Below are 26,823 nucleotides of genomic sequence, written 5' to 3' on the forward strand. Positions count from 1 at the left end.
CTCAGAGAGGTTCACACTTGTCCACTGTCATGTAACTAGGCAGTGGCATGGTTGAGCTGTGAACCCAAACTGTCTGGCTTGAGCCTGGATACTTCATCACTACACCAAACTGCCTCTCTAGAAAGGCACATCAGGCTCCCCAGTTCCAGCAGGGGGGCCCCTCAGGGCTTTCCCTGCCAGCCTAGCCCTCTCCTGCAGGGCTGAGGCCACCCTAACCCCCAAGTCCTGGTTTTGGTGAGGTTTCCACAAACCGTATGAAGGGAAATCCCGTGCTTGGACTGAGCGATCAAAGGGAAGGGCCCGCTACCTCTTCCCTCAGGTTTCCGGGGTAGTTCTTCTCCAGGCTTTCAGATCCCAGGAGAGGGAGGAGGCCATCATGTAAGGTTCCTGCAGCTTGATTCTGGGAGACAGAGGCTGTTTCTCTGCAGAGCCTAGAGCCACCTGTGTCTGGGATGCAGCAGCTGCTGTCGTCTGAGAGATGGGTAGAGATGGGCCGTTGGCAGCACCAGGCCCAGTAGGTAACTCAGCACCAGCCGGCTCCGGCCTTCTGCCCCTGCAGGACAGACCGCAGAAACCCATGGGTCTGAGAAGTCATCACTTGGTCCTTGGAGCAGCTCTGAGGGAGATGTGTGGCCTGGCTCTGTGGAGTCCCAGTAACTGTTGTGGCTCTGCCTTGAGCCCTTAGCTCCTGGTCACCTAGCCAGATGGGCTCTGCCTAAAAGATCCAGATGATGTTTCCTCTCTCCATCCTCATTTTCACTGCCCTAGTTCAGGCCCTCACCATCACTTACCCAGCACAACAATATTAACAATAGTCACTAAGTGCTTTCTGCGTGACGGAAACTATGCACTTGAAATGTACTTTTTTTCTTATTCTTTTTTTAAATTGTGGTAAAATATACATGACAAAGTTTACCATTTTAACCTTTTTTCTTTTTCTTTTTTTTTTGGTGAGGAAGATTGTCCCTGAACTAACATCTGTGCCAATCTTCCTCTCTTTTGTATGTGGGATGCCACCATAGCATGGCTTGATGAGCAGTGTATAGGTTCATGCCTGGGATTGGAACCCATGAACCCGAGGCTGCTGAAGTAGAGTGCGCAAACTTAACCACTACACCACTGGACTGGCCCCTCATTTTAATCCTTTGTCAGTGTACAGTTCAGTGGTATTAAGTACATTCACACTGTTGTGCAACCATCACCACCATTCATCTCTAGAACTCTTTTCATCTCGCAAAACTGAAACTCTGTCTGCATTAAACAATTAACTTCCCCTCCCTCCCCGCCCTCAGGCCCTGATAAGCACTATTCTACTTTGTCTCTACGAGCTTGATTACTCTCAGTACCTCATATGAGTGGAATCATATGGCTTTAGTCCTTTTGTGACTGGCTTATCACACTTAGCCTTAAGTCCTCCTAACAGCTCCATGCAGTAGATATAGTATGTCCATTTTACAGAAAGGAAATGAGGAACAGAGAGACTAAGTAACTGGATCACTCAGCTGGCAGGGAGCAGGGCCAGGATTTAAGCCCAGGCCGTGTCGCTCCTGAGACCTCGTGCTTTCCCGCTCTGCTGCGAGCCCCACGACTTCCGCCGACAGCCCTCCTGCCACAGGTCTCCCAAGTTCCATTCTCCACAAAGGCAGTGACCTTTCTGAAGGGCCGACTGAACAGTGTTACTCCTCTACTTCAAACACTTCCCTGGCTTTCAGGCCTGGCCCTGACTCAGCTCCTATATCTTCTTTTCCCGCCTTTCCCCTCCACCTAACCACCACCCCGAAACTGAAGTCCCCACCACCTGACTCTGTGCCTTTTAACCAGCTGTTCTCTATACCTGCAACGCCCACTCTCCAAATGAGGCAACCCCTACTCAGCTTCGAAGGCCTAGCCTGCATGTTACCTCCTCCCTCCCCGATTTCTCCAGGCAGCTTGTCCGGCTTTCCTCTAAGCTTTGGGAGAAACTGAACCCAGCTGTGTAACAGCATTGCCCATCTGTGATCTGATTTGTCAGTTTATACCTGTCTCCCACGCTATACCAGTGGTTGCCAACATATTTGAGTATGAGGACTCTGTTTTATCAGAGAATTTTAGGATCTTCTGTACACACTGATCAAAGCACCATTTGATGACGAAAGGTCACATGAATTCAGTAAAGCTTTTAAATGTAACTATTTAAGTCAACATGATACCATCTATACATATTTGAAACAATGCTGCATGTAGGTGACATAGGCATTTGGGGACAATGCTTTGGATTCCCAGGAGCCAGAATCTACAGTTTGGGAACTACTGATTTGGCCCAGAAAGTGAACTTTTTGATGAAACGGAGGTAACATTCACTGACCCTATTATATTCCAGGGAAGTGTCAGTCACATTTCATTTTCATCTCCTGTAAATCTTAAAAAAATCCGTATTTTCCAGATAAGAAAACAGAGCTTAGGAAGGTAAAGGACCTCGTCTGTGGTTACGTGGCGACAGCAGGTGGAGCGGGATTTGGTTCTCAGTCTTCTTCTACTCTGCCACTCTGCCTCCAGGGCAAGGAGCACAGGTGTCTATCTCTGAGATTCTGGTGCCTTGCCCACAGCAGTGCTCAGGCAATGTGGGGAGAACGAATGACACAGACCGAGAGACCCCTTCCCTACACTTCTCAGGCCCCCCCATTTGTCCCAGAGAGGCTCTGGCCAGAGACCTCCCCAGCTGCAGGCAAGCACAGAGGCCCCTCACACAGCCAAGAGCCAGAGAAGGTGCTGGGCAAAACTCTACGATGGCCAAGCACGGCTCACTTCTCCTTAAAGTGCTATTTCCCCTACTTAGTAGGCATCCCTGCCCGACCCTGGGCTCTAAGCCCGAGTCTTCCCTACCAGCCCTCCACCCTGACCCCTCCTGTCCACCTCCACAGCAGCCTGCTCTCAGCTAACAGTCCCCACTAGGACTTAAGGCCTGGTAAAGCTAGGTGTGGTCTTCCCATGGCCATTTGTGTTTTAAATCAAAGGAGAGATTCTTCCAAACTTCTAGTTGGTTAAGAGGCCATGGGAGGAAAAGAATGGGCTTCAACGTCAGACAATACCAGGTTTCCATCTCTGATTCTATTTCCTTTTTGAATGACCTTGGGTAAATCACTTAATTTCTCTGAGCCTTAGTGTCCTCATCTGGAAAATGAGAATAAAACCTCCCTCATGGGGTGACTATACAAAGGCCTTACCATCTTGCACTGTGTGGTGGGTTGAACAGTGGAGCTCCAAAAGATATGGCCACATCTCAACTCCCAGAACCCGTGAATGTGACCTTATTTGGAAAAAGAGTCTTTACGCACAAATGTGATTAAGTTAAGGATTTTGAGACGAGATAATTGTCCTGGATTATCTGCATGGGCCCTAGGTGCCATCATAAGTATCCTTTTAAGAGAAGGCAGAGGGACATTTGACACACAGAGAGAAAAGGAAGAGGCAATGAGACCATGGAGGCAGAGATTGGAGTGATGTGGCCACAAGTCACAGAATGTCAAAAGCCACCAGAAGCTGGAAGAAGCAAACACCACGTTCTCCTCTAGAGCCTTTGCAGATACAACAGTTAAGAATTGTGACATGAGATCAGTCTGGATTATCCAGGTGGGCCCTAAGAGACAGACAAGGAGACAGACACACAGAGAAGAAGGCCATGTGAAGATGGAGGTGGAGATGGGAGTTTTGTAGCCACAAGCCAAGGCACAACTGAAGGCACCAGAAGACAGAAGAGGCAAGGAAGGGTCCTCCGCTGGGGCCTCCGGCAGGAGAAGAGCCCTGCTGACACCTTGTTCTCAGCCTTCCAGCCTCTGAAACTGTGAGAGAATACACTTCTGTTGTTGTAACCCACTCCGACTGCTGTGCTTTATCACTTCAGCTCCAGGAAACGAACACACACTGCCCATCTCCATAACTTAGCTCACGTCACCCTTATCTCCTGCCTTACATCAGGGCCATACAAACCACATGTACAAGAATGCGAGCTTCAGGGGAGTGGAACTTTGCCTGATTTGTTCACTATTAAAACCCTAATGATTAGCATGGTGTTGGGTACATGGTAGATGCTCAATACATGTTTTTGAATAAAGGAAGGAAGAGTAGCTCTCAGAGGGTGGGAGCTGTATGTGATTTACTTCCATATCCTCAGCACCCAAAGTGCAGGGCACACGCTGTGTACGTGGGGAACTACCTCCTCCCTCCATATACAGTAGCCCCCCTCATTTGTGGTTTTGCTTTCTGTGGTTTTAGTTACCCATGGTCAACTGCAGACATTGTCTGCTCCTGGCAACTAACCACTGACATAGTCAACGGCTCGACGATTCTCCTTCTGACGTGTTGTCAGAAGGTCAATGGTGGCCTAACACGACGTCACAATGCCTACATCACATCCGTCACTTCATCTCACCACGTAGGCACTGTATCATCTCACATCATCACAAGAAGGGTGAGAACAGTACAATATTTTGAGAGACAGAGGGAGCACATATTCACATCACTTTCTCATTATAGTATATTGTTATAATTGTTCTATTTTATTAGTTATTGTTGTGAATCTGTTACTGTGCCTAATTTGTAAATAAAACTTTATCCTAGGTACATACGTTTAGGAAAAAACATGGTATATACAGGGTTCAGTACTAATCCCCATGGATAAGGGGAGACTACTGGTATTCCAGTACTGAAGGGGCAACTCTCTGAAAAATGGGCAAATCTTATCCTCTGGGAGCCCAGAGATAAGCTTACAGGCTCCAAAGAGTCCACATGCCCTTTCTAGACCTGACTCCAATCTCCCTCTAAACAGAAGCCTTGGAGAGAACCCATGACTGCAGAATCCTGAGGATGACAGTGTTTAATCAGAGACTCAAGTCACCAGCAGCTGGTTCAGGCTGGGCCTCTGGGACCTGAGCAGGCAACATTTCATCATTAGGAGGAAAGGAGATGACAAACTCTTTCCTGAAAGAACCCAGCAGGCAGGCAGAATTACTGGATGTGGATAAATAAAACCATTATTTCCAAATACATATCCCAGGCAGCACTAAATGCATTCTCCATATCACAGGCAATACTAAATTTAGAACTGGCAGTTTGAGTCATATGCTGATTCCTGAAGAGAAAAACTAAATTCAAGGGGAAAAAAATCCAGTGAAATATGAAAATAAAAATGCAATCTATGTCCCTCAGAGCAAGCTGTCAAGAGAGGTGAGGGAGAAGTTTCCTGCCCAGAATTCCAGCTGTAAAGGAACTCCAGCGGGGTGGGGGCCGGGCCGTGCTTGGGCCACAGCAGCCGAGTCTGGGGAAACCTCTGGAATGCCACAGCGTGGGGAACCGCAGAGGCAGGAGGGGAATCTGCACGCTAGGCAATCATGTGGGAACACTGTTTCCAAAGCGCTGTCACACGCTGTCTCACTGAAGCCTTTTCTCAATCCTGCAGTGCAGGTCCTGTCACCCCCACGTACAGCTGAGGAACGGAGCCCAGAGGGGTGAAGTGACTTGCTCAAGTCAGATAATCAGTGAGCAGGACAGCATGGATTTATTTTAACAAACTTTTAACTTTAGAATAGTGTTAGATTTATGGAAAAGTTGAAAAGGTAGTACAGTTCCTAAATACCCCTCCCCCAGGCTCCCTCCTTGTTTTTGATGACCTTGATAATTTTGAGGAGTACTAGTCAGGTATTTTGTAGGATGCCTCTATGAGTTTTTCTGATGTTTTACTCATGGTTAGACTGGGATTACAGGTTTTGGGGAGGAAGACCACAGAGGTGAAGTGCCCTTCTCATCATATCATATCAAAGGTACATAACATCAACATGACTTGTCACTGATGATGTTAACCTTGACCACCTGGCCAAGGTCACATCTGCCAAATTTCTTCACTGTAGAGTTTTTCTCCCTTCCCCACCCCACTTCCATGCTCCGTTCTTTGGAAGCAAGTCGCTAAGCAGGGCCCACACTCAGGGAATGGGAAGTTCAGTTCCAGCTCCTTTAGAGGGGGCTTCTACAGCAGTTATTCGGAATTCTTCTGTATGGGAGAGCAGGGATTGAAATAAATACTTGTGACATCCTGGTAGTGCAGGTACAAGATGATGTCATCCCTGCCCTTGAGGAGAAAGGCAGGCACATATTAATAGGTTTTATTACAGAAATTTTCAAACATACACAAAAGTAGAGACAATATCCTAGTAAGTCTTAATTGCAAGCAGTTCCTGATGAGTATTAAAATATACACTTAAGCAAAGTGCATAGGAATACAGGATCAGGAGCATTCCATATCATCTCAGGTGCTTCCAGGAGGAAGAGTTTGGGTAGGCCTGGTAGGATGGGTAGGATATTAAGCTGTCAAAGGGCATAGGGCATAGTTCCAGGTAGAGGGAACTGGAGGGCAGGTGAGTGCAGGGCTATTCAGGGAATACAGCTGGGGGCAAGGTATCAGGGAACAGGGGAAGAGAAGGCTGGGAGGGTGGCTAAGAGCAAACTGAGCAAGGCCCTCCAGCCAAGCAGGAAGCGTGGACTATTCTGCAGACAACGAGAGCCATCTCCTCTTACGTCTTGCTCAGGGTACCGGTAGTGAGTCACAGGCTCTGAGGAGTGGGACTGTTGTTTTGGGTAAGAAGGTCACTTCCAGCTTTCTCATTCCCCAAAGTGTTTATGCTTCCTGGGGTACAGACTACTGGTTATCTACTCAAGATCCATTCTCCTCAAATTTTATTCAGGGAAGCCACGTGTCCAGCTAAAAGACTAATTTCCCAGCCTTTATTATGGTTAGGTGTGACTATGTAACTAGGTTCTGGCCAATGAGTTGTAAATGGACATTGCTGGGTACCACTTCAGGGAAGGTGTCTTAATAGGGCCTGATTTTGTCCTTTCCCCTTCTCCTTGCTTCCTGCCTGAATGTGGATGTGACAGCCAGAACTCTAACAGCCACCTTGGACCATGAGAAAACCTTGAAGATGAAAGCCTATACTAAGGCTAGTGAAATGGAGGGATGGAAATAACTAGGGTCCTTGCTATCCACAGAGCTACTCTACCAGCCCTGGGCTGCATATCACCAGACTTCTCATATGTGAGTGTTTTAGTCTCCTTGGGCTGTCATAACAAAATACCACAGACTGAGTGGCTTAAACAGCAGAAATTTGTTTTCGCATAGTGCTGGAGGTTGGAAGTCTAAGATCAAGATGTCATCAGGGTTGGTTTCTGGTGAGGCCTCTCTTCCTGGCTGGCAGATGGCCTTTCCTCTGTGCCCAGACGAAGGGAGAGTGATCTCTGGTGTCTCTTCCTCTTCTATAAGGACACCAATCCTATCAGATTATGCCTCCATCCTTACGACCTCACTTAACATTTATTATCTCCTTATAGGCCCTATCTCCAAGTACAGTTACACAGGGGGTAAGATCTTCAACCTATGAATTCTGGCAGACACAATTCAGTGCATAACAGTGAGAGAAAACTGACTTCTCTTTTATTTAAGCCATTACTATTTCTGGTGTCTGTTACTAGCACATGCACACAATTCCGTATGGATATGCTTCCAAAGTCTAAGCGAGATCTTTAAAAGCTTCCACCTTGATGACCTTGTGAGCTGAAAGTCCAAAGGGAAGTGACAAAGTTGCCACCCTTTAACTCATTTTGAATAATGATTCATTAATAGCTTTCACTCATTCAACTGATAAACATTTATTCAGCACCTACCACATACCAGATCCTGTGCTATGCGCTAGGGATACTACGATAAACAAACATGGCCCTTGACCTCTAGGCACTTATAGTCTTTACTGATTTACTTACTCTGAGCTCATCTCTTCCCAAAGGGCATTCTTATAACAGAGGAAGTAAAACAGAAATGGAAATTCAAAACCATGAAAAGGAGGAGGATCCAAACACGCCAGCCCTGAAAATTGATATCCATGCTGTGTGTGACTGAGCACTAAAGTTGGCTTTGAGGCTCCTAGGAGCCATGACAAAGAGCAAACCAGAGTGATTTGGTCCTGTTTTCTGAGAGGAGAACGAATCCTAGTCACTCAAGGACGTCAAACGTAAGCAGGTTTTTTCCCCTGAATAAACTCCACCCAGTGCTTCTGGGTAACTTGAAGGTCCTGGAAAGCAGCATTTTCTGACCAAAACCCCAATGACAGCTCTAAATTTCATAACATAATCCATTAGTTCTTAGATTCAATAAAGCCAGAGAGTTCCAGGGTTTGCACATATGGTTTCAGTTTCCTATTCTAGAGCAGAGCGTATTGAAGACTATGAGTGATCACTTCAAGATGGTGCAGTGAATGGGGACTGGTAAATCCAGAAAGCTCTGAAGCTTGGACTTCAGGTGCATGATTTTAAGAAGAAGAAATAGTAAGAAGCTAGAACCCCAGAGAAAGGCCAAGGTAGACAGAAAGAGGAAATACCAAGAACGAAGTCAACATGACTCACCCATAGAGTTCTTTTCTTGGGATAACACAACAGGCAGTGTCTTAGGAGAGAAAGAGTATGGGTGTGAATCCCAGCTCTGCTACCCTGCTACTTACTAGCTCGGTAATTTTAGAGGTGTTAACAGTTTAGAGCCTTGGTTTCCTCATGGAAAATGAAGAGGATATCTACCTATTGTGGGGATTAAATACTAAAACATTATACATAATGTCTCTGTAAAAGTACAAAAACAGTATCAACAGCCTACATATCAAGGCTTTATCTGTGCCAGACACTGTATTATACACTTGATGTGAATTAGCTCATTTAACCTTCACCACGAAGTACATGCTACTGAAGAATTCAAAAACCTTTGGTTTTGGGGCCGGCCCTGTGGCCGTGTGGTTAAGTTTGCATGCTCTGCTGTGGTGGCCCAGGGTTTCACTGGTTTGAATCCTGGGCGCGGACGTGGCACCATCAGCCCACATTGAGGTGGCGTCCCACATGTCACAACTAGAAGGATCTACAACTAAAAATACAAAACTATGTTCTGGGGAGCTTTGGGAGAAAAAGGAAATATAAAATCTTTAAAACAAACAAACAAAAAACTGTTGGTTTCTCCCCCAAGCCATGCCAGGCCAAATCCTGGGATATTTTTGGACAGAATGTACTAGTCCTTGGAAGGCTCTTTGAAGATCCATCCCATTCAAAGCAACTGTACTGACATCTATGTCGTAACTATCTGTAACCTCCAAAGTTTGCTGCAACTGACACAGACTTTTAACTCTCGGGCTTCCCAGTGGGAATTTGCAGAATTCAAGGAAAACCCTACCAAGAGGCCCTTTCCAACCCCCACTGGTGGTGGGAAGAAAGACACTGAGGAACTTGGCGCATGCTATTCAAAAGAGAATAATCAGGGGCCCGACCAGTGGTGTAGTGGTTAAGTTCGTGTGCTCCACTTCAGCGGCCCAGGGTTTGCAGGTTTGGATCCCGGGTGCAGACCTACACACTGCTCATCAAGCCACGCTGTGGAGGTGGCCCACATACAAAATAGAGGAAGATTAGCACAGATGTTATCTCAGGGGCAATCTTCCTCAAGCAAAAAAAGAGGAAGATTGGCAACGGATGTTAACTCAGGGCCAATTCCCCTTCTGTCCCCCAAACAAAGAGTATCAGGCTGGGAGGAGAGGGGAACGGGGAGTTAGTGTTTAATGGGGACAGAGTTTCACTATGGGAAGATGAAAAAGTTCTGGAGATGAATGGTAGTGATGGTTCCACAACAACATGAATGGACTTAATGCCCCCAAGCTGTATATTTAAAGTAGTAAATTGTTATGTATATTTTACCACAATGATAATAATAATAATAATAATAATAATAATAAAAATAGAGTAACCAGAGTGGTGAGGGGTCTAAAAACCACATATGATGGAGAACACCTGAAAGAACTCAGGTGCTCTGCTGGCCAAAGTTTGAAAGCCTCTGGTTTTCCGGATAATAATATTACCAACTACTTATCAAGTACATCATCTATGTAGGCACTTTACCTACATTATCTTTATTCTCCAGTATGGCTCTACAAGACATTTCTTGCTTAGAGGGATCAAGCAAATAGTCCAGGATCACACAGCTAGAAAATGGCAGAGATGGGATTTGAACCCAACCAGTTCAATATACCATGTCCTTCTATACCATGTTGCCTCTGATTCAAATGTTGAATAATACCTGGCTTTCAAAACGCTGAAAATTTCTTTTAATCTTAAGATTTTATAATTCTGAATTGTAGTGTGAGGGGTAGTAAGGTCAATGTCCATCTTCTTGAAGGCTCCCCTGCACCGCCAGGGCATGTAGGTAAACCTGAGCCTATTGAATAGGCGTCCTGCACTCCAGGGACAACCATTTCTGCTAAGAGGAAACTGGAAGACCACTGAGATTAGAACCACAGGCAATACCAGGTTGAGGCCGCTAGGGGACTGCATCAGGGCCAGTGGACCACAACTAGCTCCCATGGCCGGGGAGGAGGCCATCAGCCAAAAGAGAACACACAGCAAGCTCTGAATACAGCAAGAGCTCCTGAAACAATTTCTCCCCCACAGTGTAGTCACCACATCTCAGAAGAGAAATTTTCAACTGTCAGAGGAAGGAAGAGGACAAAGCAGAGGAAGGACTAGAGACAGGTGAGAGGGTTCTGAAGGCTCCAGCCTCTGTTCAAATCCCAGCTTATTGTTCTGTTGGTAAGAGCAGACTTGCAATCACTCCGAAGCTGGACCACAATCTCATAACTGCCTTGGGTATCCTCAGAAGTCCCTTGGCATCACTTTCTATTTTTCAGTGACCTTCCTCCTGTCTCTGAGTCTTGCCCTCTATGGACAAGTGGATTTGGGAAACGGTCCTCAGGTCTAAGTCAGTATCACAAGCACCCAGATAACAAAGGTATTATGGCAAAATGAAGGAATGGGTGACAGGGAAATGGGTCTTCTGTAAATGCTGCTGTTCAGAGACCCCTGGACACTGACTCTGCTTCTTCCCCACTGGACAAAATGTACACTTGCTGACACTGAGTGTGCTTCAAAATGCAGGAGAGGTTTTGGTAGGAGAGATGTTTGTAAACATTCTTTTAAAAGAAAACATAGAAATTCTTGTAAATTCTTTAAGAATGATGAGCCAAGCCTTGAGTAACAAAGATCTGAGATGTAACAAGAAGTGGCAGTTTCCTAGGTGCTGTTTCCACTCTGCATGGACAGTGCCACCAGCAGCTGCATGCTCCATCATGGAAACAGGGTCCTGTGAAGACAAGGTTGAGATAACTCATATTTACTCCTGTCCTGCATGGTCTCTTCGCTTCCAATAAGTACTGCATTCTTGAGTAATTAAGTCAGGAGCTCAATATAATCTTACAAATGGGGTGTGTGTGTGTGTGTGTGTGTGCACACGCACATGCGCGTACCTGTGTATGCGTCTTCCCACTAATCCACAGACTCTCACTGCATTTCCCCCATTCTCCTTCAAGGATTTCCCTGTTTAGGTGATCCTATTGTACTGACTCATAAGCTAGGACCCATTTGTGTGAGCTACACTGGCTGCTCTGTATTGGTAGCAGGAGCCACTTGCTGAGAAGGACCCTTGGAAGACTGAGTGGAGCCGTGGCTGACCAGCCCTGCCACGTGGACCTAGTTGGAGTCTGCTGGGCTCCACTCCACACAGTGCTTGGCTGTCGCCTGCTCACTTTGAGTGGAGGATCCGGCACTTTTTTTAGGCCCTTATAAATAATACATTTTGTCATCCTGATTCTTCAAGGCCTTTCTATAAGCTATTTTTTCCTCTTTGGGAAAACCGCTTTTACTCTACGAGACAGAGTTGTTCATAAATCAAGAGGAGCTCCAAGTGACCAAAGTCTGAATCCCTGACTTTAGAAGGAGTGGGCAGCCACTGAATCTGATTAGTCAAGGAAGCAGCTGGCCTCATACAGGAAGAGGATCTTACCTCAAGGACCAAAGAAAAGGCTCACAACAGTTCTGATTCCTTGACCTCTGACCCAGGAAGTCCTACTATCAGACCTTTAAATACCACCTTCAACCCCTGCCTCCTTATGAGTCCCTACAGTTTGGTCACATTCAGTAAAATGTTGAGGGTTCTTACTACCTGTAAAATGGAGACAAGGCTACCTGCCACGCAGAGTTGTTCACATGCCTGGCATAAAGTCAAAGCTCAGTATGCGAGCTCCCGTTTGACTCTCCTTGTCTCCCGCGGCACTCAAGAAGATACATTTATATCTCGAAAAAGTGTCATCTTTTCCTCTCTTCAATGACCATGAATCACTGAAGAAATGTTCTTTAATACAGTCTTTAATTAAAGAAGCCCAGTTGTACGGTGTACACAGCGCTGAACTTAGAACTGGGTAGACCAGGGCTTGCATCCTGGCTCTGCCACTTGTTATGGGATCTTGGGTAAGTTCCTTAATCTCTCTGGACTTTCGTGTTCAGTCAATGAATGGGGATAAATCACTAACTTCATAGTTTCTTTCAAACTTTAATGTGCATATGAATTGCCAGGGAATCTTGTTAAGATACAGATTCTGATGCAGCAGGTCTCAGGTAGGGCCCAAGATTCTGCATTTCTAATTAGCCAAGGCCAAGGCCAAAGCTGCTGGTTTGTGGACAACCTTTTGGGTAGAAAGGACATGCATGGTCAGGGCACTTTGTAAACTGTGAAGGGCTATGTCAGCTTAAGGTCTGATTCATTAACCATTGTCGTTCTACCTTAAAACACAGGAAGGCCATCCTACAGTTCAGCTTACACTATGCGTTAATCCTTGATTTTTCATAGGTGAGCAAAATAGTGATTATTTACCTAGTAAAATAACAAGGGCTGGAAAAAACCACTGGTCACCAATCCTCTTCCCCCAAAACACAACTAACCAACAAAGCACAACACCTCTCCTATCAGCTGGCTGATGTAAAAGGCAAACACACAAACACACAGATCTCCAATAGAGCTTAGAATCACTTCAGATGAAAACTTTCCAGGGTAATGATATAAACTGCACCCCCTAGTCCCCCATAAAAGCACTGTTTTAAACCCAACTGTTTATGACTATACCTAAGTATTGACTTAGAGTGAAAGCAGGTTTTGGTGGGGTGAAGAAGAAAAAGGCCAAGAACACTGGGTGCCTAAGATTGGTTTGATGGGGAAGGAGCAGAGGAAAACCGAGGAGAGAATGTGATGGAATGGAAGGAGGAAGCCAGGGCCAAAGCCTGTGAAGGAGGCTTTCCTTCTTGGAACAACCGTACCCATGTTCAGATGCAGCTTCAGAGTCTCCTTGGTGACACCTTCCCTGACAGCTGGTCCTGTTCTTGTTGCCAAAGCATCAATACCCACCCTTCTCCCCTCCCTGGTGCCGGAGCTTCTCATAGCACAGCGAACACTCATTTCGTATTGATCTCCAATCCCATGAGGTCTGGGACCATGTCTGATTCATCTCTATATTCTCAGCCTGGCACAGTGCCCTGGCACATATTAGGCACTCAGTGAATGACGCTGAATGAACGCACGAGGTGGAGAATACAGAAGAGAAAGCTTAATGGCCTTGCTTCAGGGTTTCTCTTTCCTGGAGGTATTCATTCATATACTCCCTCTCCTGGTAAACATACATGTCCCCGTTGTGAGCACTCAGAGCTCTGACCAGTCTTCAGTGTACCTCAGTCTGAGACACGTTTCAAACTTCCTTGATCCTAAGATTGTAAACTTAGTAATATAAATAATAATAATTATATTTTTATCATTTTTCCAAGTGCTTTTCTATTCTCACAGTAAATTGAATACATAATTTCCCCATTTTCAAACAAGGAAGCTGAGGCCCAGAAAACAAATTAAGTGATCTAAGGCAGAGTCTCAAACTTTAGGTGCAAAAGAATCACTTGGGGCACTTGTCAAAAATACAGACTCCTGGGGCCAGCTCAGTGGCTCAGTGATTAAGTTCGCACATTCTGCTTTGGCGGCCCAGGGTTCACTGGTTCAAATGCCAGGTGCGGACATGGTACCGCTTGGCAAGCCATGCTGTGGCAGGTGTGCCACATATAAAGTGGAGGAAGATGGGCACGAATGTTAGCTCAGAGCCAGTATTCCTCAGCAAAGAGAGGAGGATTGGCAGCAGATGTTAGCTCAGGGCTAATCTTCCTCAAAAAAACCCACAAAAGACAAAAAACAGACTCCTGCTCCACCACCAGAGATTCTGATTCAGTAGGTATAAGATGGAGCCCAAGAATCTGCATTTCAATGCTCTCCAGGTTCCACGGCTGGTGGTCTACGGACCTGCGGCGAGGCCCCCAGACGATGGCCTATTATGGAGCTCAGTATTGGCTTCAGGTCATCTCAGGGCTTTGGTTCCAAAGCTAGAGTCATGGGATGAGAGGCAAGTCACACGGATAGCACCTTCCCAGGGCCTAGCAGGAAACCTAAAACGAGAGGCACTCAGCTATGATGGCAGTTCCAACATCCCATGCGTAAAATCACGAAGCCAGAGTGGTGGCTGGCAAAGCGATCACCCTTCTGAGGACTTAAGACCTGGAAGGCCAGGTCCTGGAAAAGAACCAGGCCCTCTAGGCAAGAGAGACAAAAAAAATTATAAAGCAGCTCCACTTAGGAAATGTTGAATGTGTTTGATGTATTTACTTTGGATGTGTCCCCCTTCTTTCCCACTTGGAGGTTGTTTACCAAATGTAACCCAGTGGGACAATTCAGTAAAGAACAGCAACCGCAGAAAGTACAAGCAGACTTCCTCCTTTTGTCTGCCTTCCACATCCACGCCCTGCTGACCGAACCTCTGTGGTGTCTCTCCCCTCAGCCCCCTGCCCCGTCAGCCCACAGCCGAGCCCTGATGAAAGACCTCATGTGTTACCTTTCGTCTAACTTCATATAAAAGCCTCCCAAGGCTCTCCCTGACTCTCTCCTCTCCTCTACCCTCAATCTGCCTCTACTGGAAAGCCTCATTAATCTCCCTGGAGCACAGATCTCATCACAGAGTATAAAAGACCACTGTATTTGAAGCCAGAAGATCTGGTTCTGGTTTTGGCCCTGGTTCCAGCTCCATCATTAACTACTGTTTGATCTCGGGCACCTTCCCCTTTTGGGATTCAGTCTTTATGAGTGAGATGGAGGGCTGGACTGGATCATCTCCAAAGTCCTTTCCAACCCTAGGATTTTATGCACATTCCTGCTTACAAACTATTAGTGCCATCTTATTGCCTAGAGAGTAAAATACATAACTGCCTCACCCTGGGACATCTAAGGAGGCCTCTGTGATCTGGCCCTACTATGGACTGAATGTTTGTGTCCCCCATAATTCATATGTTGAAACTCTAATCCCCAGTGTGATGGAATGTGGAGATGGGGCCTTTGGGAGGTGATTAGGTGATGAGGGTGGAGCCCTCAAGACAGGATTAGGGCCCTGATAAGAAAAGCCAAAGGGAGCTTGCTTCCCCTCTCTGCTCTCCACCATGTGAGGACACAGCAAGAAGATGGCCATCTGTGAACCAGAAGGAGGGTTCTCACCAAGACCTGACCATGTTGATGCCCTGATCTCAAACTTCCAGCCTCTAGGATCATGAGAAATAGATGTTTGTTGTTTAAGCCACCCAACCTATGGTATCTCGTTATAGCAGCCCGAACTGACTAAAACAGGCCCCAACTATTTTAAGTATTATTCCCCTTTACGCTCCCTTTGTTACAGTCAAACTGAAGTATTCCCAGTTCCCTAAACATGCCTAGAGGTTTTGCTTCCTCAATGCCTTTGTCATTATTTTATTTTAGAAGACCTACTACACCTATTCCAATGTATATGATCCCCACATTTTCTAAGGGCCAAATCCCTGGGGTCTCTTCTAGGTTTCCCTTTATGCCCCCAGCCTCAAAGCAAACTCTTTCTCCTCTGCTGCTGGTCTTTCGGCTGGCCTCTCTCACAGCTGGGATTAGCAGTTCTTCCTGGGCCTGGCTCACACTCCTTTTGTCAGCTCCTTGAGGGCAGGGCCTGTGTGAGTCTCCTACCCACTTAGCACAGGGGCCTGCACAATGAAGGGTTTGACAAGGAGTTGTTGGATAAATGTCGGAAAGTAGATGCTTCCATTTTAGTCAGACCCTGAATTTCAGTGGCAGCCAAGGCAGAAAGGGCCACACAGGCAGTTTCCAATCCTACAAACGAAAGAATACAAATTCCTGTTGCAGCGAACAATGTTTTCTTGAAACCAACCCCAAGGATGTGAGCCATAAAAAGGGCCCCTCACCTTGGCAGTGCAGTGTACGCACTGCTCATAAAGGCCAGTGGCTGAATGCCTGAGGTGATATTTCCCTGCCAACAACAGCTTGGGCTGAGGTGCTCAACTTAGTAGCTTCAGGCTGACGGGGAGCTCTAAGCAGCCACTCAGTACATCCTCATGGCCATGGTGGCTCAGTGAATTCTGAGCCCACAACGGCGTGGTAAGAGGCAGACTTCCTGCCTGCATGATGTACTTGAAGGGGCTTCCTCCTCTGACCTCCCCTGGCCCGGGATCTGGCCTGTCCCAGCTTATTCTCTGTCTACCTGGGGTCCCCGTCAAGTGTGTATGTTTCATCTCCTTGACTAGACCGTCAGTTCCTGCCTAGAAGGATCTTGTTCATCCTGTGTCTTGTTCGTCTTCCTATCTCCCACATGCCTAGCACAAAGCCCTGCTCATAGCAGATGTCAATAAATGTTTTCTGGATGGATGCTCAAATTTAGATCAAATTGACTCAAATCCCAATTAAAATCCTCAATCAGGAAGATAAGATTTAATTCATTTTCTTTCCTACAAAAAAGACAGTCTTGCTGTTTAATATAACCTAATACATTTCCTTCACAACTCAGAGACAGACGCAGTTTCTGTTTTTAGAAGGCATATCTGAGATGCTGTAAAGTACTGGCTGATTTTGATATTTTATTCTGATTAAATTTGAGGCATATCAGAAATACGAGTGATGACTTGGCTTGCTCTGAACCATTCTATTCATCATCCTAGAATCCTTGGACAGCAGTGTCAAGGGCCTTAGAGACCAACCAGGTCACTATATAGCTAAGAGAACTGAAATTCAAGAACTGGTATTAGAACCCAGTTGAATGTTTGATTGGGTGGTTGGTTGGTTATTTTCTTTTCCTAGTGCACTTATGCCACAAACATCACTGAGCACACACCACGTGCCAGGTCCTGTGCTGGGTGCCAGGGATACAGAACCGGCAAAGACAATCACAGCCATCATCAAGTTCCCAGACTAATGGTTACTTCCTGGTCCCTCACAGCCCAGGACATTTTATCTTCTTCAAAGGAGCTACATGGCCTTTTTGAAAGAGCTTCCTGGGAAAAGGATGAATGTCAGTTAGACAAAAAGGCCTTGCATTTACTAGAGCACTGTACTTTCCTACAGGCCAAGAGCATCCATTCAAGGCTTAGTGGACCAGAATTCCTTGAAAGCCTGCTACTTTTGGCCTCAGCACTGCCCAACTGGAATTCATACAGCCACGGCCATACTCAGAAATATGTTCCTTTAGCCTAGATTGCTATTTCTCCCTTCAGCCCAAGAGCCACGCTCCTTTCAACAGTAGGGACACTGGGTTCTCTCTGACTGTTCTCCACGTCTTACACAATGTAGGCAATTTATACCTCTGGCTAATGAGATAATTGTGAAAGGCAGTTTTTGGTGCTAGAACATTTTTCTTTTTAAATTTATCCAAAGACTTATCTTCTTTCAGGAATGGCAAACAGGCCTCCTCCTCTGCCAACTCCAGCTGACTGGAAATGACTGCCTGGAATGTGTGTTGAGAACGTTTCTGAGGTTGTATCCCGACACAGTAGGAAATGGGGATTTGACTGACTGGCAGTCTATGAGGCAGGTATTTGCCTTCCACCAACTAGACTCTGGCTTTAAGACCTCCATTGGTTCCAATACGCCTAAAGGATTAAGTCCTTTAGGACTTTCAACATGCCACACAAGGCCCTCCACAGTGCAGTCAACAACCTTACACACCGGCCTGTACCTCCCCACCACACACTCTATACCCCAGCCACACTGAGGTGTTTCCTATTTCTTGAATACATCCCTTTCTTTCAGGATTCTGGGTCTTTGCAATTGCTGTCCCCTTTTTCTGGCACGCTCTCTCTCTTTACCCTCTTTTGATGCCCAGTCTCTCTGTGAAACCTTCCCATACTTCCCCGATGAAAATTAGTCCTCTCCTTTGTGTTCCCACATCCCCTTGTTCATTCATCCCTTTATCATTCATACTGATTCCCTGAGATTCATCTATTTACATTTCTACCTCCTCCAAGACAGGGGAGGTTGTAAAGACAGAGCCCTATCTTATTCACCACTAGCAAAACACCAGCCACAGATAATGCGCTTGCTATAGGACTGTTGAATGAATGAATTCTTTGAAAATCTCTCCCCTTTTTACTTCTCCAAGCTGTCTTTTAGAGATGCGAGAAGAAGCCTCTATCTATAATCTCTCAAACTTACAGAGGTACATCCTGGCAGCCAGGTCTGTCACCTCTCAAGTCCACCCACTGCCAGATGTCCTCCCCCTCTATCTCTCCTCCACCCCAGTTTAGGAATTGAAACTAGGTATCACTTTGATCTACACTAACTGGGTACTGAGTAGATTGAGCAGAATAGATTATTTCATCTAATCCTTCATCAAATCTTGTCCTAACTTCAGCATAATATCAAACTTACCTGCTTCTGTCTCCACTGTCCTAACCCAGTCCAGGCTGCTGTCAACTCTGCTGGGCTATTATAACAGCCTACTAACTGGTATCTCTGCTTCCCTGTTCACATTTTACAACCCATTATCCACTTAGCAGCCTCAGTTTTCTTTACGATCACATCACTCCCCTGCTTAAAGCCGTTCAGTGGCTTCCCATTGATTCCAGAAAAATATCCAAACTCCTCTGTGGCCTCAGCTCAACACGATCTAGCTCACGCTTCTCTCGACCTCATCGTTTTTCCCTCTGGCACACTGTGGCCTGGCCATCTAGATCTCCGTTTTACTCCTTGACTGGCCAGGCCCTTTCCATTCTGGGTCTTTGCTCTCATTGCTCCCTCAGCCTGGAATGCTCTTGCCCAGCTTTTCATTTGAGATCTCAGCTCAAAATGTTACCTCCTCAAGGAGTCCTTCCCCTGACCATCCTGTGCAAAGTGCAAAAGTGTCTCCCAGTCACTCTCCAGCCCACAGCCTGATTTCTTTGTTTCACGGCACTTAAAATCTAAAATTGTCTTACCGATCGACTTGCTTATGTTTTTATTATCTTGAACTCCATGAAAGACAGACCTGTCTGTCTCCTTCACGGCCACATCCAGTGTCTAACACAAGGTCTGGCTCAGAGTGGGTGCTAAATAAGTAAATACTTATTGAAAGTCGAATGAATACATTTCTGAATCTCCCCAAAGACAAAGAAGGGGCTCCTATTTTTTTCCCCTGACCTACTGCATACTCCTCTTAAACATTACATAATAATAAGCTGCAGAAGATGACGCTGGAAGTCAGGAGAGCTGAGTCCCAGGTCATGTCCATATGTGGCCCCTCATAAAACAAAATATAACAACATGAAAGATCCAGGCAAGATGCCAAAATAAGGAAAACAACTGCACTTGCCTTAGAGAAAGTCAGGGAAGGAGAGAGCCTTGTGGCTGGAGAGGCCAGGGTAGGCTTTAGCGTTCCAGAACACAGCCCTGGGGCAAATGTCAGGGGTGTGATGCAGCATGCCAGGGAAGGATGGTGTTTCCTGAACTGGCATAAGACTAAACAGGCAGTATCTGACAGAGAGCTCAGATCAGAGACTTGAAGTGGCCTCTGGGGGTGGGGGAGAGTGTGATGGAGAAAGCTATGGAGAGGACTTCAGCATGACCTCAGCTTCTAAACTGATTAAATGCGATGCAGTGGAAAGAACACTGGATTAGGAGTCAGAGCGGGGACCAGAGAAAGGAAAGCAGCATTGACTGAGCATCTCCTCCACTGCAGGCTCCGTGCTGTGCAGGTGACATACATTACCTCATTCAGTCTCACAATCGCCCTCCCAGGGAGGTATCAGCATTCTCATTTTGCAGAGAAATTGAGGCTCAGACGAGTTACTTTAGCTCTCTGAACTTTAGGACGCTTATCTGTAAAGCGGATAATAATAAAACCCATCTCACAGGTCTAGTGTGATAATACAATGAGATATGGTGGAGAGCACCTACCACTGCGCTGGCTGCTTTGTAAATTTTACTGTTATTACTAATATTAATAAACACTTGTAACATTATGACTAGCTTGTGCAAGGTCACACAGCTCATGATTGTCACAGGTGAGTTTTCACTATGTCAGGCTGCCCCTTAGAAGACCAGAATTTGAAAAACAGCCCTGTCAATAGCTAGCTGCATGACCTCAGACAAAGCATTGTACCTTGCAAGCGCAATGCTCTCTTAATCTGAATAAAAGGGCCAAGAACTCCACCCTAGAAAGCCCGCAGGGATGCTGGAGGAGAAAATAACCAGTGAAGATGAATCTGCATTGTGAGTGCAGATGGGCACTGTTATGACTGGGGGCACCCTGAGCAGGAACAAGTATCTTCAGGTTGGCATGATTTGAGTGTGCTAGATGGTGACATATGAAACCAGAGCTGTGCCTGGGGTGCCAAGAATTTTACAAGCAGCAAATGGCCTCGAGTGACTGTGCTACCTCCATCCAAAGGCTAGTCTATATCTTGTTAATGCTCCCCTGGAAAATAAAAACAGTGTGAACCTCCTAAGACACCATCAAAAACACGACAGGATTTTATCCTACACATCAGGAAAATAACTCCTCGTCTTTAGGAAAGAGCTGGCATGAGAAAAGGACATAGCCAGAATTCTTACAGGGGTCAGATTACAAGCAACATGCCACTGTCGGAACCTGAAAGAATTTCTCTGTGATGAGGACTGAGTTCTTTGGGGAAACTTAAGCTAGGTGGGCTAATTGCTTGCTGAGTGGGTGTCTCCTCAGGCACCAAAAAATTGGGACAATGTGTCCCAGCCCACCTCAGGCTGCCAGTGAGCTGACACATGCCCTGCATTTGTGCTCTGGGGAGCAACGAATGCTCTCCCTGAGCAGAGCTTGCAGACCCAGGCCATGCGCACATACCCAGAGTTGACAGCTGATCAGAGGCAGCTGACCAGAGGCTCCACAGTTTCTCCCCTTCTTACCTCCGGGGGTGCTGGCTGCTAGGCTTAACTCATTTGACCCTTGTACACACAAAACTCTGCAAGGTCTTACAAACCTGGTTTGACAGACCCAGCTAGAAGGAGGTTCAGAGAGCAACTCACCCACGTTACACAGTTAGAAGACGTGGAGCTGGGATTTAGCCAAGGGCCTTCTGACTTCAAGGACACTTCAGTCCTTGGCAGATTTGTCTAAGGCAGACTTACTTTTCAAGATGAAAGGCAAAGCCAAGAATCAGAATCTCAGAGATGCAATTCTCAGTCTACCATCCCACCCTGGGATGGAGTCTCTCTGTCCCACCTGACACATGGGTCACCCTGTGCAGGATCACCTCCCCTAACGGGCTCACCAGCTGCTCCAGTTGTAAGAAGTTCTTTGTTCCACTGACATAGGGAAGGTCAACTTCACTTGGGTGCCTATGTTGGCATAGTTTTCCCACCTCACTGTACTGCATGTGAAATACACTAGGGGATGAGACCATGCTCCATCTCATGATGGTAATCACTGTCCTGAATTCATGTCACTCGCGAGTTTACAGATTCTTTTTGTTTTCTTCTTCTCCCCAAAGCCCCCAAGTACACAGTTGTATATTCTAGTTGTGAGTGCTCATGAGTTTAGATTTTCACAAGGCAAACATGTTCTCAGAGCATGTAGCTATTCCACATGAGTACTCACAAATCCTAGCACATGGCACCAGGGCTGCATGCATTGCTCCTCTGCCCACTCCCTCTCAGCTTGCCAGTCCAACTTCCTCAGCCACTCCACAAGAGGAGTACACAAGGCCTGCTCAGCCACTACTCTCATCCTCACCTGGACACAAAGAGATGCTCTCAGACAACAAACCAGAACACTTGGCACAGGCATGCGGGTGGGACTCAGACTACCCAGCTGAGCCCCATTCAAAGTGAAGAAATGGCACTGATGCTGTTTCTGTTTAGGGAGGCTCTGCAAAAGAGAGGGGGCCTAGAGACCTGGGAGTCACAGCTGCAGAGGGAGCCCCTGATAAACCCACTCTCTGAACTCAACAACGTGCCTCCTTGATAAAAGTCAGCAGTCAGCATGCTGGAGATTCAGCACTCAGAGAAAGAGCAGTATCCTGCTTGGTTTCTTTATGATCACAAGAACAGCAATGTCAGATGGGTTCTGGTGATGTCACTTCCCAAAGAACACGGGGTCCTTTCTGACTTAGCATTGTGCCTGTCATATTGTAGATATATATTAATAGAAAATATTTTAGTTAAAAAATGAATAAAAGAACACACATTAAACATAAATATCTCACCCACAAATTTGGGAAAAAATACCTCAAACAACATGCACCAATATCTGAATTGTTTGCCCTGAAGAAGCCACCTCTCTCTCCAGACTTTGGACCCCCCTTAGGCTGAATTCTCTCATGGCACCCCTTTTCAGAAAAATGTGGCAAGGAAACAGAACAATGAGGAGAGAACCATGAGTCCTTGGATCAATGGGACTAAACAAGTTTGACCTCCAGAGCAGCTAGATCTGGGTCAGAGTGCCCCAAGGCATTCCAAGGCCACTGTGTCCTACCATTGCGGGCCCTCGGCATGAAACATTCACGCTTGGATGTCTAAAAGGTACCTCAAATGCAGTGTGTTCAAATTCAGATCAAGATCTTTCTACCCAAATCTGGTCTTCTGATCTTCTTCTGCCTTTTTTTAAGCTTAGAATGGCAGGGCCATAATCCACTTGTACATCCAGAAACCTGAGGTGCCCTTTATATCCTGTCTTTCCTCACACTTCCAAAATATCTCAAACCCTCCTCCCTGCCTCATCTCTGATGTCACTACTCTAGCCCTACCCAGCATGATTTCTTACTGGGACTAATGCAAAAGCTTTCTCTTAACCTGTTTCCCCACAACCACTCTTGCATCCTCCAACCCATTCTCAAGACCACTGCCAAAAAGATCTCCTGTAAATACCAAACTGGTCACATCACTCCCCGCATGTGCAACACACACATCTATCAGCCTTTGCTCCAAATCCTTCAGTGGTCCCCATGCTCTTAGAATAAAGAGAAAGACAATCCTTAACAAGGCCCTGATCTCCCTCTCCAGCCTCTTCTCCTACCTCACGTTCTTCGCCACTCTCTGCTCAAGTCATACTGACCCCCTCAGTTCTCTGAAAGAACTAAGTTGTCTCTCACCATAGGGGCCATATTTGTCCATATGCCTAGAAAGCTTTCCACCCCTTCGCCCACTGCCCTACCTCATAAACTCCTAATGACCCTCCAGATCTCAGTTCAGATGTCACTTCCTCAGCAAAGCTATTCCTCCTCAACTGAAGTAGGTCAGGACCCCTATTATATGCTTTCACAGAAACCTGTCCATCTCTCTCATAGCATTTACCCTAGTTTGTAATTCTACGTGACCGGTGCAATTATTTTAACAGTGTCTGATTCCCTCATGAAATTGTAAGCTCCTTGAGGGCAAGGATCATGTCTCTTTTATCATCATTGTATCTCCAGCTTTTAGCATAGGCCTGACACAAAGCAGGTAGTCAATAAAAATCCACCAAATAAATAAATAAAATTCAGCTCTTCTCTGAGTTTATTCCAACCAATCACACCAGGTTCCTTTGTAACAGCATTCCTAAGGTTCTCCTGAACTTGTCTTAGGCTACTTGGAGCTGTTGATTTTTTGCCATCTCTCCTCATCCCACTAGTATCTACTGTAGTAGTATCTACTACAGTGGCCTACCTTCTATAGCTCAAGAGATCATGGCATGTCATCATCATCATCATCACCCCAGTTACATTTATGAAGGATTTATTTACTATGTATTAGGCACTGTCAAGTACCATGCATGTGGTATTCATGTACTCCTCACAGTACTACGAGATATACATTACCAATCCTGTTTTGCTGACAAGACTAAGAGAGAGTTGGCTAAAACACAGTGGGACCAGGATTTGAACCTTGGTCTAACTCTAAAGTCTATGGTCGTAATTACAACCTGCTGCCTTGTAAAATGGGGCTAATAATGCCTCCTCACAGTGATGCCACAAAGATTCAGGCACAGCAGGCACTTGGTAAAGGGTGGCCGTTATCATTATTGTAGTGCTGGAGGCATTGTGGAGAGGGATAACCACTCACCATTTTGCCCAGAAGAGAGCTAATGTGGTTTCCTTTGTGGGGCTGAAACAACTGGTCTCGATTTGAAGAAGACTTTTATAAGAAGCAACACGCTGTGGCAGTTCCAACACAGCGTATGTGAAGAGGGGATATGATATGCTAACAAAACCAGCCTGAAGATCTTTGGCCCTGGGAACCAACCATTCTGAATGAACTTAGGTTTCTCACTGCAACCCAGACATTGGGCCCACATGGGGAACCCAAACCTAGTTCCTAGAATTTCTTTTGCTACTTCTTTTTCTACTTCCCTGTAGCAGACTTATCAAGATACTGTACTGCATTTGGAGTCAGGAGATTTTAAGCCTGAATTCTGATGTGCTCAGGACTGAGCAGGAGGGATCCACCAAGGTACCTGGGCCTCAGGGTCCTGGAAAGCCAAGAGATGACAAAGGATCATATGTCTTTCTCTGTGGCTGGCTTGGGAATGATCCATTCTTCTGTGTCTCCTTCCCTCCTTTTCCTGTTGCTCACCATTGGCCATGTAAAGAAAGAAAGTAGCTAAAGTATCCGAGTTCCTACAATATGTCAAGCACTTTTACATGCATATTCTCATGTAGTAAATTAATCCTCACAGCAATCTTGAGCAACAGGTGCTATTATCCTTATTGTACAATCAAGGAAACTGCAGTTTAAAGAGATTAGATGACTTGGCAGAAATCACTACACAGTAAGAGGTGCAAATGAGATTCAAATCCATTTTGTTAGTTTCCAACGTCTGTGTTCTTTCCATTCTTCCTATCAGGAAAAATTACGGAAATTACTTGGATATGCATAAACGGTAGTGAAGCCATGAAAGCCCATTCGTCCCCTCCTTCCCTCCTTCTGCTTACTGAGCACTTGCCATGTGCCCAGCATTGCACCAGATGCCAGGCATACAGAGGTGGGCAAGATATGGCCCTTGCTCCTGAGAGGTTCACGGTCTACTGAGGGGAGTGTTCTAGGGGAAAAAGTATAAGAGAAAATCAGGAGCAAGAGAGAAAAGGCAGAGGATTCTAAAACATCAGAACCAGAGGGGTTCTTGGAACACAACTACTCAAAACATGGCAGTATCACCTGGAATCCCTTGGAGGATTACTAGAACTAAAAATTCCAACACTCAAATTTCCAACTCTACAGATCTGCAGTGGGGCCCAGGAATCTGTATGTTTAACAATTATCCCAAGTGATTCAAAGAACTGATTCACAGGTCTGCTGAATAGAACCACCACTGACCCATCCCCTGCCCCTTGCAGGTATGAGAGCAAAGAGGCATACAGAGAACGTGAGTAGCCCAAGGAGACACAAGAGTCAATGCTCCAGGCTCAGGTTTCCAGCTCACAGCCAAGTGACTTGAAGTCCTTTTTCAAAAATTCAGAATGACTTATGTTTAAGCTTTATATATACATTTATAAGTCTACATATGACATATTTTACGTACATGGATTAGATGGTTCTTTAAGGACAATATGTGCCTACTGGAAAATTATTTTCTACAAAAGTACAGTGTGGAAAATAGATCAATTTAGGAGACTAAAATTATACATGGATACACAGAATGGATATAGGTTTTCATAATCGAGAACAGTATTCTCACCCTCTCCTACCTCTGATCACCTCCATCCTAGGGGATCACTAAAGGACAGAAAATTTTATTATTAATTAAGGACAGTGCTTCAAGTTACCAGTTCCCAAACTGTGATGGAGAGAAGGGACAAGCAACAGAGAAATGGGCACTTTCGTAGTTGGCTACAGCCTTGCAACACCCACAGCATCTTCCTCCACCCAGAGTGGAGATGCTCTGGTCCCTGAATGATGAGCCTCCCACTGCTGACTTCTCTGCAGTGAACTCAATCCCCTTGCCTCCCTAGGACATCAGAAAGCTCCTCTTTTCCTCCCGCCTTTAAATTCTTTCCACTGACTAAATGTAGGAGACAGGCAAAGGCCAGAGGTAGAAAGGCTCTGAGGATGAGTGGAAAAGGCCCTTCTGCAGGTCTTCTGTGAGCCCACACTGAGCAGCTGCTCATCAGCCACCTCCACTGGGTCCCCTTCTTTGTCACTTTCATGTGGTTTGCCTGTATCTGCTTGTTTGAGAACTCTGAGAGCAAACTCTACAAGCTCTGCTTCAATTTCTTCCTGTCCATCTTTTTGGCAGTCTGGGCATAATGAATTCCAATTCTATTGACCTTCTGAGGCTCAGCTACCAGAGCTACTCCTTCCTTTTCCACCTGCAGGCCACAGGCTCCGAGGCTGGTAACAGAGCCCAGAAGCAGTGGTTGGGGGGTGGGTGGCGGAGACTCAGGAAGGCTCAGTTTTAAAGAAGCTAACTGGAGAAAAGGTTCCAATGAGGGCTGACCAGCACTCCCAGTGAGGCGAAGACTGGAGGTGAGACCTGGGCTCAGCTGACCGGCCTCCCCATCCTGGCTCTATCACTCACATACTGGGCAAGTCACATCCTTCTCTTAGCCTCATTTTCCTATCTGTAAGTGAAGAAGTTGAATTAGCTTACATCCATGGTTCCCACCTAGTTTCTACAATTCTAGATTTCCATTTTT

General features: G+C 46.0%; 1 protein-coding gene across 44 annotated transcripts in view; it reads right to left on the reverse strand.

Moving 5' to 3' along the window:
* The window catches only part of SERGEF (secretion regulating guanine nucleotide exchange factor), a 229,504-nt gene that overhangs the window by 49,617 nt on the left and 153,064 nt on the right, over window positions 1-26,823 (reverse strand). For 3 of the 44 annotated variants that reach the window (XR_011541228.1, XR_011541225.1, XR_011541224.1), the window contains one exon: window positions 308-553. The exons of 40 other annotated variants lie outside the window; for them this stretch is intronic. The gene's annotated coding sequence lies outside the window, so the exon portion shown is untranslated. Of the gene's footprint in view, window positions 1-251; window positions 554-26,823 lie in introns of all 44 variants that reach the window. One more of the 44 variants, XR_011541226.1, reaches the window with a different exon arrangement.

Source organism: Equus przewalskii, chromosome 6 (genome assembly GCF_037783145.1).
Source record: "Equus przewalskii isolate Varuska chromosome 6, EquPr2, whole genome shotgun sequence".
Lineage (NCBI taxonomy): Eukaryota > Metazoa > Chordata > Mammalia > Perissodactyla > Equidae > Equus > Equus przewalskii.